Source organism: Oncorhynchus nerka, linkage group LG2 (genome assembly GCF_034236695.1).
Source record: "Oncorhynchus nerka isolate Pitt River linkage group LG2, Oner_Uvic_2.0, whole genome shotgun sequence".
Lineage (NCBI taxonomy): Eukaryota > Metazoa > Chordata > Actinopteri > Salmoniformes > Salmonidae > Oncorhynchus > Oncorhynchus nerka.
Window position 1 is genome coordinate 84,063,100 of NC_088397.1, and position 15,887 is coordinate 84,078,986.

The 15,887-nt window shown below is 44.8% G+C and overlaps 1 long non-coding RNA gene across 1 annotated transcript in view; it reads right to left on the reverse strand.

Annotated features, from left to right (window-relative positions):
• Positions 1 to 275: 275 nt before the first annotated feature.
• The window catches only part of LOC115146297 (uncharacterized), a 30,010-nt gene continuing 14,398 nt past the window's right edge, over positions 276 to 15,887 (reverse strand). Inside the window, exons 2-3 of the long non-coding RNA XR_010459684.1 lie at positions 11,993 to 12,033; positions 276 to 361 (exon numbers count right to left, since the gene is read on the reverse strand). This is a non-coding gene — a long non-coding RNA (uncharacterized LOC115146297). The remainder of the gene's footprint in view (positions 362 to 11,992; positions 12,034 to 15,887) is intronic.

Sequence of the window (15,887 nt, forward strand, 5' to 3'; positions counted from 1 at the left end):
GTCTCAAGACCAGAGGTTGTGAGAGAATCCAAATTGGACCTTGTTAGAACCTGTTCAGACCAGTTAGGGTCGGTTCCACACTTTTAGGCCCTATTAGGCATTGATTCTGCCGTAGTATTAGCAACGATTTCAATCAAAAATGTAACTGTTCCTCAAAGAGAGGAATGCTCTTCCTCATTGTTCCAAACTGAGTTTAAATGTATTTGGCTAAGGTGTGTGTAAACGTCCGACTTCAACTGTATAATAGCAAAGAATGGCTTATCCTTCCAAAGCCGTATACGTCAAATCTGTAATAAAAAAGTAATTTCACTCACCTCTCTCCACTCCTTTGTCCCGATGCCTTGAACGTACAAAACCACAACTGTGAAGAGAGAAATAGAGAGAGAACGAGAGCGAGTGGGAGGGAGGAAACAAGGTAAAATTAAAATTAATAAAGCCTTATTATTAATAATGAATATCAAGTACCAGAATATTTCATTCAAATTCCTGCACTAGATTTCTTTGCAAATTCACCTGTTATCTCTGAATTTATTTGAATAGAGACAAAACGTTGATGCATTGAATTGCTTTGCATTGCACCATAAGCTTGCGAGAATTTCCAGCATTATATTATGCTCAGGTCCTGTAGAGAGCTAAGAGGCCATATTTTCATGGCCATGCTTCAATACCCACTCAAGGTATGCATAGCTTTCAGACTGTCAGACACATTCATACTTATGCTATTAGTACAGATGTAGGATCTTAATTTGATCACCCTGTTGCAGGATAACTTTCCTGCAATGAAGGAAATTCAAAACTTGTAGTGTATGAGGTTTAAAAAAGGCTTCTGAAGTTTTTAATTACCACCTTGAGATTTCAGACTTGATTTTCCCTTACGAGAAAAGTATCAACCCTAACAAAACTGTCCATTAATTATAAATCGCCTAATAATTCACATTTCCTCTTGCTACAGGATTCATTTCCTGCTGTAGCAAACTGGCTCAAATTACAATCCTACATCTGTACACACAGCATTGACTACAAGCATAGGTTACTGTCAAAGTGTGACATACTGCATGTTCCTTATTTAACAGTGGCGAGTATTTATGAGAAAGCATCCGAGTGAGTGAAACAGCGCCTCTGTCTCTGTATGTGTAGCCCATCTATCTGATTCTGTCTGGTCAAAAAAAGTATGACATTGTTGCCGCCCGTAGCACTGAATGCAAGGAAAGCCAGCGAGTATTTGGCCTCCCTTGATATAAAAAGTATAAAATAATAGCCCATCAGTGTTGAGCTAAACTGAGTGAGCTCAACTGTGACTGGTCCTGGCTCACCCCCAAAAAAGTGTCAAGGCAAACCAGTTTGGATTTGACTACACACCAATTACGTCACATCAAAAGCAAAACGTAATTGACAGAAAACTTGAATTGTTGCTTCTCTTTGTGTCGTTGTCCTCCGGTGGCTAGCTAGCTACAATTGGCCCTTTCCTGAATTAGCAATGAATGGAGATAGGGATTTGAACTTGTGGTTTTAATTAATTCTCCATACTGGCCAATGATTTTCATGGCGATTCTGATCCAACCATAAATTTATACATTGTGGCCCTGGCCTGAGAGGATGGAAGTAGCTAGATGTATACTGAACAAAAATATAAAATGCAAGATTTTATCGAGTTACAGTTCATATAAGGAAATCAGTCAATTGAAATAAATTCATTAGGCCCTAATCTATAGATTTCACAAGACTGGGAATACAGATATGAATCTGTGGGTCATAGATACCTTTTAAAAAAGGTAGGGGCGTGGATCAGAAAACCAGTCAGTATCTGGTGTGACCCATCTGCCTCATGCAGCGCGGCACATCTCCTTCAGATAGAATTGATCAGGCTGTTGATTGTGGCCTGTGGAATGTTGTTCCACTCCTCTTCAATGGCTGTGCGAAGTTGCTGGATATTGGCGGGAACTGGAACACGCTGTTGTACACGTCGACCCAGAGCATCCCAAACAGGCTCAACGTGTGACATGTCTGGTGAGTATGCAGGCCATGGAAAAACTGGGACATGTTCAGCTTCCAGGAATTGTGTACAGATCATTTTGCGATGATCATTTCTCCAACACTTTACATGTTGCGTTTATATTTTTGTTCAGTATAGTAGGCTAAATGTTAACTAGCTGCCCCATCGTTGCCCATGAAAAGAAAGTTGGGCTAGCGAGCAAGCATTTAATCCAGGTAGCGTAGGACAACTAAAAGTGTGTACTGCACAACAGAGAGTAATAGACCATTTCGTCAACATGAAAGAGAGGAGGATGGGATTGGTCTTTCTCTACAAGTAGGGTGAGTAAATATGCTTTTTCTACTTGCATGAACAAACACACAGAGAAATCAGAACCAAGGACAGCCACATCATATTTAGCTTACGTTGACTGGACTAAATTGTTTTTGGTATCTCTTAGTTGTCACTAAACATAGGTGATTAGATGATGTTGAAATATTGAAGTGTAAATGGTGCTGGAATAGTGAAGGCAGCTCCTGACTTTCCAACTTGCAGTAACTCGCTGTGGTTCTAAATCAATAGTTTAGTAGTCCAAAAATGTCAGAAACATTCACTTGCTTGACCATGCTGTAGGTCATGAAACTGTTTGTTACATGCAATATGTTTTGTGGACTTCACCAGACAGAGGTTGCTCTCCAGTTTTGTGATGATTTTTGTTTTCCTGGCTTGGCTTCCCCATTGATTTTACCCACGCACTGCTACTGTTATTTAATACAACTTTATTTATCTCCTCAGGGGCATCACCCTTGCAATGTGGTTAGCATAACACAGAAAGCAAGAATAGCACCTGACTTGAGATGAACTCAGTTATACTGAACCTGGTCTGATATGAAGATATCTTATCCAACACTGGAGAGCTCCTCTGAACAATACAACAGGTATCCTCCTTGCTTAAAGATTGGACATATTTACAGTGCTTCCCCTAAGTCGGGACTTAATTAGCATTCCTAACTCTCCTCATCCAGAAACAAACATCGCACCATATCAAAGGGGAGCGCGCCAACACGCCATATACAGAAACCAATCAGCATAATGCCGCCACCGTGGGACAAGTACGAGCCAGCTGTGATGCCATAAAGCCCCAGCCCAGGCAAGCGTTTTCCATCCCCTCCTCTCCGCTTCCTTCATCAATGGAAAAGAGAAGAAGAAGGATCCTGAGTATCACATCCGGCCATGATCGGGAGTCCCATAGGGCGGCGCACAATTGGCCCAGCATCATCCGGATTAGGGGAGGGTCTGGCCGGGCCGTCAATGTAAATAAGAATTCATTCAACGGATTTCCCTAGTTAAATAAAGGTTGAATTAATATGTAATAATAATAATAATAAATATATAAAAGAAGGAGAAAACTCGGGTCGAGAGTTTGGGGGCGGTGATTTCTTTAAGCCCAAGAGGGAGATTGGAGCCTTCATGGAGAGTGACTGGCCAGTGGAGAGGAGGGAGAGAGGGATGGAAGGAGGGAGAGAGAGATGAAGGAGGGGGAGATTAGTGGGGGGGAGATCCGGAAACATGTAAGGAGACTGAGTGTGTTGTCCATTAAGGGTGGGTGGGCATCTGATGAGGTGTCCCTTCAGGAGTTCTGTTGGTCAGTACAACCGTCACCACATCCCCTGTATACGGGTTCCCCTAGGATAGACGCTTCACATCCTCTAGAGCCCGGTTCCCCTAGGATAGACGCTTCACATCCTCTAGAGCCCGGTTCCCCTAGGATAGACGCTTCACATCCTCTAGAGCCCGGTTCCCCTAGGATAGACGCTTCACATCCTCTAGAGCCCGGTTCCCCTAGGATAGACGCTTCACATCCTCTAGAGCCCGGTTCCCCTAGGATAAACGCTTCACATCCTCTAGAGCCCGGTTCCCCTAGGATAGACGCTTCACATCCTCTAGAGCCCGGTTCCCCTAGGATAGACGCTTCACATCCTCTAGAGCCCGGTTCCCCTAGGATAGACGCTTCACATCCTCTAGAGCCCGGTTCCCCTAGGATAGACGCTTCACATCCCCTATAGCAGGGTTCCCCTAGGAAATACCCTTTTAAGGGAAGGAGGGAATCATCAAGACCCTAATATAAGTACTTCTGAGGGGGATGAGGGAACACAACCGTCAAGACATCCCCTAAGTACTCATGAGGAGATGAGGGCATTGACGACAATTTTGATGGAGCGATGAGTGGTGAAAGAAATAATGGGTTGAGCTCTCAAAGACTGATTCTCAAATCCCTGAATGAAAACACAGATCTGCCGTAAAGTTACACGACTTGATCTCACAAGAAACAGTTAACAGTGCCTTCAGAAAGTATTCACACCTCTTGACTTTTTCCACATTGTATTGTTTTTACAGCCGAAATTCAAAATGGATTAAAAAAAACGAATAAAAAAATCTCACCCATCTACACACACAACCCCATTATGACAAAGTGAAAATATGTTTTTTGAAATTTGAGTATTTAAAAAATATATATACAGTACCAGTCAAAAGTTTGGACACACCTACTCATTCAAGGTTTTTTTTTTACTTTGACTATTTTCTACATTGTACAATAATAGTGAAAACATCAAAACTATGAAATAACACATGGAATCATGTCATAACCAAAAAAGAACTGTTAAACAAATCAAAATAGATTTTATATTTGAGATTACTCAATGTAGCCAACCTTTGCCTTGATGACAGATATGTATGTTACAAGAGTATGCAAAGCTGTAATCAAGGCAAAGGGTGACTATTTTGAAGAATCTCAAATATATTTTGATTTGTTTAGCAGTTTGTGGTTACTACGTGATTCCATATGTGTTATTTCATAGTTTTGATGTCTTCAGTATTATTCTACAAAGTAGAAAATAGTAAAAGGTGTGTCCAAACTTTTGACTGGTACTGTATACATATATATACACCTCATTTACATAAGTATTCACACCCCTGGGTCAATACATGTTAGAATCACATTTAATACGATTACAGCTGTGATTATTTCTGGGTAAGTCTCTAAGAGCTGTGCACACCTGGATTGTATATTATTTGCACATTATTATTATTATTATTATTATTATTATTATTTTTTCATTCTTCAAGCTCTGTAAAGTTGGTCGTCGATTATTGCTAGACAGACATTTTCAAGATTTGCAAGCCGATTTAAGTAAAAAATTTAACTAGGCCACTCAGGAACATTCAATGTTGTCTTGGTAAGACACTCCAGTATATATTTGGCCTTGTGTTTCAGGTTATTGTCCTGCTGAAAGGTGAATTCATCTCCCAGTGTCTGGTGGAAAGCAGACTGAACCAGGTTTCCCTCTAGGATTTTGCCTGTGCTTATCTCTATTCCGTTTCTTTCTATCATAAAAATCTCTGTAGTCCTTGCCGATGATTTGCCCCAGGACATGAACTCAATTTCTTTGCCACATTTTTTGCAGTTTTTTTTCTTTTAACTTTAGTTCCTTATTGCAAACAGGATGCATGTTTTAGAATATTTGTATTTTGTACAGGCTTCCTTGTTTTCACTCGGTCATTTAGGATAATATTGTGGAGTAACTACAATGTTGTTGATCCATCCTCAGTTTTCTCCCATAACACCCATTAATAAACTAACTGTTTTAAAGTCACCATTGGACTCATGGTGAAATCCCTTGAGCAGTTTCCTTCCTCTCCGGCATCTGAGTTAAGGAAGCCTGTATCTTCGTAGAGACTGGGTGTATTGATACACCATCCAAAGTTTAAATAACTGCATTGTATGTGGGGGGTTTTCCCCCCCATCTACCAATAGATGCCCTTTTTTTCAAGCCATTGGAAAACCTCGCTGGTCTTTGTGGTTGAATCTGTGTTTGAAATTCACTGCTCGACTGAGGGACCTTCCAGATAATTGTATGTGTGGAGTACAGAGATGAGGTAGTCACTCAAAGATCATATTAAACACTATTATTGCACACAGAGTGAGTCCATGCAACTTATTATGTGACTTATTAATAAACACATTTTTACTCCTGAACTTTTTTGTTTGTTATTTATTTAACTGGACAAGTCAGTTAAGAACAAATTCTTATTTACAATGACGGCCTACCCCGGCCAAACCCGGAAGACGCTGGGCCAATTGTGCACCGCCCTATGGGACTCCCAATCACGGCCGGTTGTGATACAGCCTGGATTCGAACCAGGGTCAGTAGTGACGCCTCAAGCACAGAGATGCAGTGCCTTAGACCCGTGTGGCGCGTAACAAAGGCTTGCGATAACAAAGGGGTTGAATAGTTATTGACTCAAGACATTTCAGCTTTTCATTTTTTTATTAATTTGTAAAAAAAAATCTAAAAAACAACTCCACTTTGATATTATGGGGTTTGTGTGTAGATCATCAAATGGAATCCATTTTAAATTCAAGCTGTAACACAACAAAATGTGGGAAAAATGTGAATACTTTCTGAAGGCACTTGTATATACTGAGGAGTAAGCTTCAATGTAACAAAAACATAAGGCCAATCTGAGTCAGCTAGTGTTGAAAGAGTACAAGGCTGGCACACTTCCCTTTAGGGTGTGTCTCACAGTACTACGTGATAGCCATCGACTGCACTCTGGCCTCAATTGAACTGTGGTTCAATGGTCACACTGAAGGTTCCAAAGGAGACATGAAAGGCCCGGCTAATCCAGGACCACTGAGCTTCCACCTTTACAGTGTCCCGGCCTGGGTTTGAAGTCCAGGACCCCTCCGTATCTCATCATTATATCTTCTCTCCAACACACACCATCAAAAAAGTGTGTGTGTGTGTGTGTATGTAACCATGACAAGAGAGATATAGTTTCAGGATGAAATTAACTGGTGGCCTATTATTTTTTTTATTTAACTAGGCAAGTCAGTTAAGAACAAATTCTTATTTTCAATGACAGCCTAGGAACAACTGCCTTGATCAGGGGCAGAACGACAGATTTGTACCTTGTCAGCTCGGGGATTCGAACTTGCAACCTTTCAGTTACTAGCCCAACGCTCTAACCATTAGGCTACCCTGCCGCCCCAGGGTAATGACGTAACAGTAATTGAGAATAAATCTAAAATATTTGTAGAGTAATTGATTCATAATCCATTACCATTCCAGACATACAAACCAACATAACTGACTTGCTGTGAGGGTATATTGAATAAGGAATGTACATCAAATCCGTTTAGACATTGGTAGTCCCCAAATAGCATCCTATTCGCTATAGTGCAAAGTAGTGCACTACATAGAGAATAGGGTGCCATTTGGGATGCATCCATTTTCTTTGGAATCAGATATACAGTACATGTATCCAGGATTCAGCTTTGAGTTGTGCAGACAGGTGACCTTTTCACAATCACTATTGAAATGTAACACATAACTCAAGTAACACAAGTACCTGTCTGTGATGAAGAAGCACTTCACAGAGTCAAAATCAAACAAAGAAATCAATCGAGGGCTTTGTTTACTAAGCTCCCTATATCAGGAACACAGTCTCTATTGAAGATGTAATTAGTCCTTTACCATTGGTGAGAATGAGTTGAGGGACACACACACATCTGTGTGTAGTGGATAGCGAAGTGCATCACTACTGTACCATTGGCTCTTCTGGGTCAGTGGTATTTACAGCGTTTCTTGAGTACAGTGTGTTGAAATGCAGAGGGCTGTGAGTTAGGGGTTGTGAGTGTGGATTTCTCTCCCCTGAAAATACAGAGATATCCTGAGCGATGTAGTCTCTCATGGACAGACACACGTATCGTAAAAGGTAGCAGCGTCTGTCGACAGACTGTGGAATGGGACAACCAACAAATCTTGTTCCGGAACTCTTTTTTTTTTTCATCAAGATTTCTTTGGAATTTCGGAAGGGGAGGGAGCATTCGGCTCATAGACTTGCCCAAAACTCGTTTGTACATTTTCCAACAGTTTACCCCACAGAACTTAAATCGAGCATCTGACACAATATTTTAGTTCTGGGTATCCAAGATTATGATAGATGCATTGATAACAAATGCTCAGATTTTCCTCAACAAGATCTGTAGACTTGAAAGGCAGATGGAAGAGTTCCTGTTCAGATCCCAAGTGGAGGCCTGTGTGGTCCAGTGGTTAGTGTAGCTGAATCTGGACATGCATGGACCAAAGTCAACATGGGTTTGATTCCAGCCCACTGATACTTCACCTTCCATCTTTCCTCTATTGTGCCATCTGTTCAATAAAACCAAAAATACAAATCCTGACTTGCAAAACAAGGCAACACACACATTGCCAAATTGAATTTGTGCTGCTGCAACGTGTGAAGGGAAATGTAAAAAATGTTCAACTTCATATTGATCATCTCGAGCAACATGTTTGTATTTCTATATTTTGTAGTAAAAAAGATAGATGCGATATTATTATTTGACCATGCTGGTCATTTATGAACATTTGAACATCTTGGCCATGTTCTGTTATAATCTCCACCCGGCACAGCCAGAAGAGGACTGGCCACCCCTCATAGCCTGGTTCCTCTCTAGGTTTCATCCTAGGTTTTGGCCTTTCTAGGGAGTTTTTCCTAGCCACCGTGCTTCTACACTTGCATTGCTTGCTGTTTTAGGCTGGGTTTCTGTACAGCACTTTGAGATATCAGCTAATGTAAGAAGGACTATATGAGGCCTCCCGGGTGGCGCAGTGGTTAAGGGCGCTGTACTGCAGCACCAGCTGTGCAGTCCCTGGGTTTGCGCTCAGGCTCTGTCGTAACCGGCCGCAACCGGGAGGTCCGTGGGGCGACGCACAATTGGCCTATGGTCGTCCGGGTTAGGGAGGGCTTGGTCGGTAGGGATGTCCTTGTCTCATCGCGCACCAGCAACTGGGCGCAGTGCGCGGGCCGGGCGCAGTGCGCGCTAACCAAGGTTGCCAGGTGCACGGTGTACCCTCCGACACATTGGTGCGGCTGGCTTCCGGGTTGGATGCGCGCTGTGTTAAGAAGCAGTACGGCTGGTTGGGTTGTGTATCGGAGGACGCATGACTTTCAACCTTCGTCTCTCCCGAGCCCGTACGGGAGTTGTAGCGATGAGACAAGATAGTAGCTACTACAACAATTGGATACCACGAAATTGGGGAGAAAAAAAAGGGGTAAAAAAAAATGTAAAAGAAGAAAAAAAAGGCCTATACATTTGATTTAATTTGATTTTCAACAACATCAAATCAAATTTTATTTGTCACATACACATGGTTAGCAAATGTTAATGCGAGTGTAGCGAAATGCTTGTGCTTCTAGTTCCGACAATGCAGTAATAAACAACAAATAATCTAGCTAACAATTCCAAAACTACTACCTTATAGACACAAGTGTAAGGGGATAAGAATATGTACATAAAGATATATGAGTGAGTGATGGTACAGAGGCATAGGCAAGATACAGTAGATGGTATTGAGTGCAGTATATACATATGAGATGAGTATGTAAACAAAGTGGCATAGTTAAAGTGGCTACATTACATAAAGATGCAGTAGATGATATAGAGTACAGTATATACGTATACATATGAGATGAATAATGTAGGGTATGTAAACATTATATTAGGTAGCATTGTTTAAAGTGGCTAGTGATATATTTTATTTCCCATCAATTCCCATTATTAAAGTGGCTGGAGTTGAGTCAGTGTGTTGGCAGCAGCCACTTAATGTTAGTGGTGGCTGTTTAACAGTCTGATGGCCTTGATAGAAGCTGTTTTTCAGTCTCTCGGTCCCAGCTTTGATGCACCTGTACTGACCTCGCCTTCTGGATGAAAGCGGGGTGAACAGGCAGTGGCTCGGGTGGTTGTTGTCCTTGATGATCTTTATGGCCTTCCTGTGACATCGGGTGGTGTAGGTGTCCTGGAGGGCAGGTAGTTTGCCCCCGGTGATGCGTTGTGCAGACCTCACTACCCTCTGGAGAGCCTTACGGTTGTGGGCGGAGCAGTTGCCGTACCAGGCGGTGATACAGCCCGACAGGATGCTCTCGATTGTGCATCTGTAGAAGTTTGTGAGTGCTTTTGGTGACAAGCCGAATTTCTTCAGCCTCCTGAGGTTGAAGAGGCGCTGCTGCGCCTTCTTCGCGATGCTGTCTGTGTTGGTGGACCAATTCAGTTTGTCTGTGATGTGTACGCCGAGGAACTTAAAACTTACTACCCTCTCCACTACTGTTCCATCGATGTGGATAGGGGGGTGTTCCCTCTGCTGAAGTCCACAATCATCTCATTTTCCTGACACCACACTCCGAGGGCCCTAACCTCCTCCCAGTAGGCCGTCTCGTCGTTGTTGGTAATCAAGCCTACCACTGTTGTGTCGTCCGTAAACTTGATGATTGAGTTGGAGGCGTGCGTGGCCACGCAGTCGTGGGTGAACAGGGAGTACAGGAGAGGGCTCAGAACGCACCCTTGTGGGGCCCCAGTGTTGAGGATCAGCGGGGTGGAGATGTTGTTGCCTACCCTCACCACCTGGGGGCGGCCCGTAAGGAAGTCCAGTACCCAGTTGCACAGGGCGGGGTCGAGACCCAGGGTCTCGAGCTTGATGACGAGTTTGGAGGGTACTATGGTGTTAAATGCTGAGCTGTAGTCGATGAACAGCATTCTCACATAGGTATTCCTCTTGTCCAGATGGGTTAGGGCAGTGTGCAGTGTGGTTGAGATTGCATCGTCTGTGGACCTATTCTGGCGGTAAGCAAATTGGAGTGGGTCTAGGGTGTCAGGTAGGGTGGAGGTGATATGGTCCTTGACTAGTCTCTCAAAGCACTTCATGATGACGGAAGTGAGTGCTACGGGGCGGTAGTCATTTAGCTCAGTTACCTTAGCTTTCTTGGGAACAGGAACAATGGTTGCCCTCTTGAAGCATGTGGGAACAACAGACTGGGATAGGGATTGATTGAATATGTCCGTAAACACACCAGCCAGCTGGTCTGCGCATGCTCTGAGGGCGCGGCTGGGGATGCCGTCTGGGCCTGCAGCCTTGCGAGGGTTGACACGTTTAAATGTTTTCCTCACATCGGCTGCAGTGAAGGAGAGTCTGCATGTTTTAGTTACGGGCCGTGTCAGTGGCACTGTATTGTCCTCAAAGCGGGCAAAAAAGTTATTTAGTCTGCCTGGGAGCAAGACATCCTGGTCCGTGACGGGGCTGGTTTTCTTTTTGTAATCCGTGATTGACTGTAGACCCTGCCACATACCTCGTGTCTGAGCCGTTGAATTGAGATTCTACTTTGTCTCTATACTGACGCTTAGCTTGTTTGATTGCCTTGCGGAGGGAATAGTTACACTGTTTGTATTCGGTCATGTTTCCGGTCACCTTGCCCTGATTATCAGTGATCATCATGTGATTTTAACCAATTATGAGGAGGCATTGCCTACTAATTGCCTACTAATTGGTTGACGAAGTCATTGGAAACACTTATCTTACTCAAAACAATAGAAACATTGAATTTTCACATATGTTGATGTTGGGGTGGTGCTGGAAATGTATTCATGAAGTTGAACAGCGGAATGTCCATTTAAAATATATAGGGCTCCTCAATTGCTTGGAGGAGCATATACGCTGAAACTACTACTCCACATGCGTCAGTCGTGTGTGTGTGTGTGTGTGTGTGTGTGCATGTGCGTGCGTCATTTGGAGTGGAGAGCAAAGGAGTTGTCAAGTCAATCAGGCAAAGTCATGTAATTAAGAGATGAGTTGAGTTGAGAGTTCAACCTTAAGCCAACACTTGCCATATAACTCTCTGTACCTGACTATCCTGGAGGCTAGACTGACAGTAATTACCCAAAGGTGCATGGTCACTGAAGATAAGATAGATACATTGTGTAGTTCCATGTGGTCCATGGTGGTATCTGGAGTGCCTTCAACAGTTCTATTTTAAGAACACTTGGAACAGTAGAATGGCATGTGTATGTTATACAGGTCATGCAGATGATGTCATTACATCATGTTTTAAGCTTTTCATATTAACTTGCAAGTGCTTACAAGAAAGGCTTTGCAACCCTTGTAAAGAAGCATCACATACCAGGGTCTGATTTGGAGAAGGTGTCCATGTCCAGCAGGTTCCTGTTTGAATGAGAGAGAGAAACAAGATTTTAAAACTGAGAATAACACTAGCCTGAATGCCAGATCTGTTTGTGTTGTCTTGCCTGCTCCATTGCTGTGTGACAATGACAGTATGCAGTGGGCAACTCCAACTTGGACTATCACCATACATGGACAACACAATGAATATCAGAAGTATAAATGATTTAAACTAAGTTATTTGTTCAATTTAAAAAACACAATTGAATCTCCCACTCTTGTTTGAGACATGTAAAAGCCGGTACAGAGAGTGCTGCCATATTAAAAGGGAAGACCAGGATAAGATGAAGGCAATGGGGGATATAAAACCTCTCTAGGGGTGGGATCCTCTTGGGGCTTTACACTCAGAGGGAGGTGTGTGTGTGTGTGTGTGTCAGGCTGGTAAAGTGTAGCGTGTAGCTGCTGGCAGATGAAGAAACAGGTCTTGGGGTATTTGCTCACATGCTTAGTTTCAGACACCGGTCTAGCTGGACACGGGGTACTGGCTGGACACACCAGTCTAGCTGGACACGGGGTACTGGCTGGACACACCAGTCTAGCTGGACACGGGGTACTTGCTGGACACATCAGTCTAGCTGGACACGGGGTACTTGCTGGACACACCAGTCTAGCTGGACACGGGGTACTGGCTGGACACACCAGACTGGCTGGTCACGGGGTACTGGCTGGACACACCAGACTGGCAGGTCACGGGGTACTGGCTGGTCAAGGGGTACTGGCTGGACACTGGGTACTGACTGGACACACCAGACTGGCTGGTCACGGGGTACTGGCTGGACACACCAGACTGGCTGGTCACGGGGTACTGACTGGACACACCAGACTGGCTGGTCACGGGGTACTGACTGGACACACCAGACTGGCTGGTCACGGTGTACTGACTGGACACACCAGACTGGCAGGTCACGGGGTACTGGCTGGACACACCAGACTGGCTGGACACACCAGACTGTCTGGACACGGGGTACTGGCTGGACACGGGGTACTGACTGGACACACCAGACTGTCTGGACACGGGGTACTGGCTGGACACGGGGTACTGGCTGGACACGGGGTACTGGCTGGACACACCAGACTGGCTGGTCACGGGGTACTGGCTGGACACACCAGACTGTCTGGACACGGGGTACTGTCTGGACACACCAGACTGGCTAGTCAAGGGGTACTGGCTGGTCACGGGGTACTGGCTGGACACACCAGACTGGCTGGTCAAGGGGTACTGGCTGGACACGGGGTACTGACTGGACACACCAGACTGTCTGGACACGGGGTACTGGCTGGACACGGGGTACTGGCTGGACACACCAGACTGGCTGGTCACGGGGTACTGGCTGGACACCCCAGACTGGCTGGACACGGGGTACTGACTGGACACACCAGACTGGCTGGTCACGGGGTACTGACTGGACACACCAGACTGGCTGGTCACGGGGTACTGACTGGACACACCAGACTGGCTGGTCACGGGATACTGACTGGACACACCAGACTGGCTGGTCACGGGGTACTGACTGGACACACCAGACTGGCAGGTCACGGGGTACTGGCTGGACACACCAGACTGGCTGGACACACCAGACTGGCTGGTCAAGGGGTACTGGCTGGACACGGGGTACTGACTGGACACACCAGACTGTCTGGACACGGGGTACTGGCTGGACACACCAGACTGGCTGGACACACCAGACTGGCTGGTCAAGGGGTACTGGCTGGACACGGGGTACTGACTGGACACACCAGACTGTCTGGACACGGGGTACTGGCTGGACACAGGGTACTGGCTGGACACACCAGACTGGCTGGTCACGGGGTACTGGCTGGACACACCAGTCTAGCTGGACACGGGGTACTTGCTGGACACACCAGACTGGCTGGACACACCAGACTGGCTGGTCAAGGGGTACTGGCTGGTCACGGGGTACTGGCTGGACACACCAGACTGTCTGGACACGGGGTACTGGCTGGACACAGGGTACTGGCTGGACACACCAGACTGGCTGGTCACGGGGTACTGGCTGGACACACCAGACTGGCTGGACACGGGGTACTGGCTGGACAGTGGACCTGCAAGTCCTTCCCTTTCCTGACTTCAGTTTGGTATAGCCTCTGGTGACCAGCTTTCAGTTCAACGGCCAAAAGGCTTTTGTCTTGTTTTCCTTTTCAGACTTCCACTGCATGTGATAAATGTACAGTTTGAGTTTATGGACGCATGCCAAAATTTTAATAATTACAAATCAATAACACATTTGCAATAAGCCCCAATGATAAACTCCCAATTCCTCTGACCTGATCTAATTTGTCTAAAATGCTCGTATTTTGTAGTGTTCACCGTGATGAGCTCAGCAGGTCAGGATCGGCCATGTTGTTTTGAGAATGACTACCTCTCCTCCATGTCTTGTCTCTTCCTTCATCGTTGTTGTACCAATAGGGACATGAGGAGAACATCCAATCGGAGCGCTCTCCTGCTGTGATTGACATTCTCGGACAGCGCCAGCCCATCCCCAGCTCCATGTTGACCTACTCGTTATCTTGTGTTAAATCAATTCATTAAATCACCACCGAGGTCACTTCAACAGCACACTATGAGGAAAAAAGCTTCATATCCTGAAGCCCTTACCGGGACTCGAACCCGGGTCCAGCGTCTGTTAAGCCAACACCTTAACCATTACGCCAAGAGGTCCAACGTGTCCTCACGATTCTCTATACAAGTCCCTTACATGTACACGCCGCTCCAATTGCTTCACAGGCACCATCCCATTTCTGACACCAATGGGTATTGGTGGGTATTCACGACCAGGACTCAAACCAGGGTCCAGCGACTGTCAAGCCAACACCTTAACTGTTACGACGTCTGAACCTCTTGACAAGGTCACTAGGTGTTAGGTTACGGTTGCTACAATAGCAACTTAGATATAGCTACACGCTCAAGAGTGTGACGCTGCAGAGTTGTGCGTTCGATTCACACTGGGTACTCAAAATGCTGTCATTGTACTGTAAACTTGCTTTGGGTCAAAGTGTCTGCTAAATGACGTATTATTATTGCATACATTTGCTTGGTGTTGTATTTACATCAAGGCGAAAGCAATGCAAGATGATAAAGGACAGTACAATCAAAACAACACACTTCACAATAAGTAGGATTTATTCCAACCTATCAAAACATGGATTGTGTAAAGGTACATTTGAATGAACACAGTAAAACAGGTGTAGCTTTGTCACACCATGACAACCATGACACACCATCACACCATGACTCACCATGAGAACACAAAAACAAGTTTGCAGTGGTCTAACAAAGAGGATAATACTTTATGACTGCAATACATTTGGCACCTGTTTATTGCACAGCACCATACACAGAGACAGACACAGATGGAGAGAAAAGGGGGATACCTAGTCAAAATGCATTCAAATTAAATGTGTCTTCAGCATTTAGGGGGTTGGATAGAGAGAAGGAGAAAGGTTGGATAGAGAGAGAAGGAGAAAGGTTGGATAGAGAGAGAAGGAGAAAGGTTGGATAGAGAGAGAAGGAGAAAGGTTGGATAGAGAGAGAATGAGAAAGGTTGGATAGAGAGAGAATGAGAAAGGTTGGATAGAGAGAGAAGGAGAAAGGTTGGATAGAGAGAGAAGGAGAAAGGTTGGATAGAGAGAGAAGGAGAAAGGTTGGATAGAGAGAGAAGGAGAAAGGTTGGATAGAGAGAGAAGGAGAAAGGTTGGATGAGAGAGAAAGGTTGGATGAGAGAGAAAGGTTGGATAGAAAGAGAGAAAGTGTGGATAGAGAGAGAAGGAGAAAGGTTGGATAGAAAGTTTGGCTAGGGGGAGAGAGAAGGGTTAGA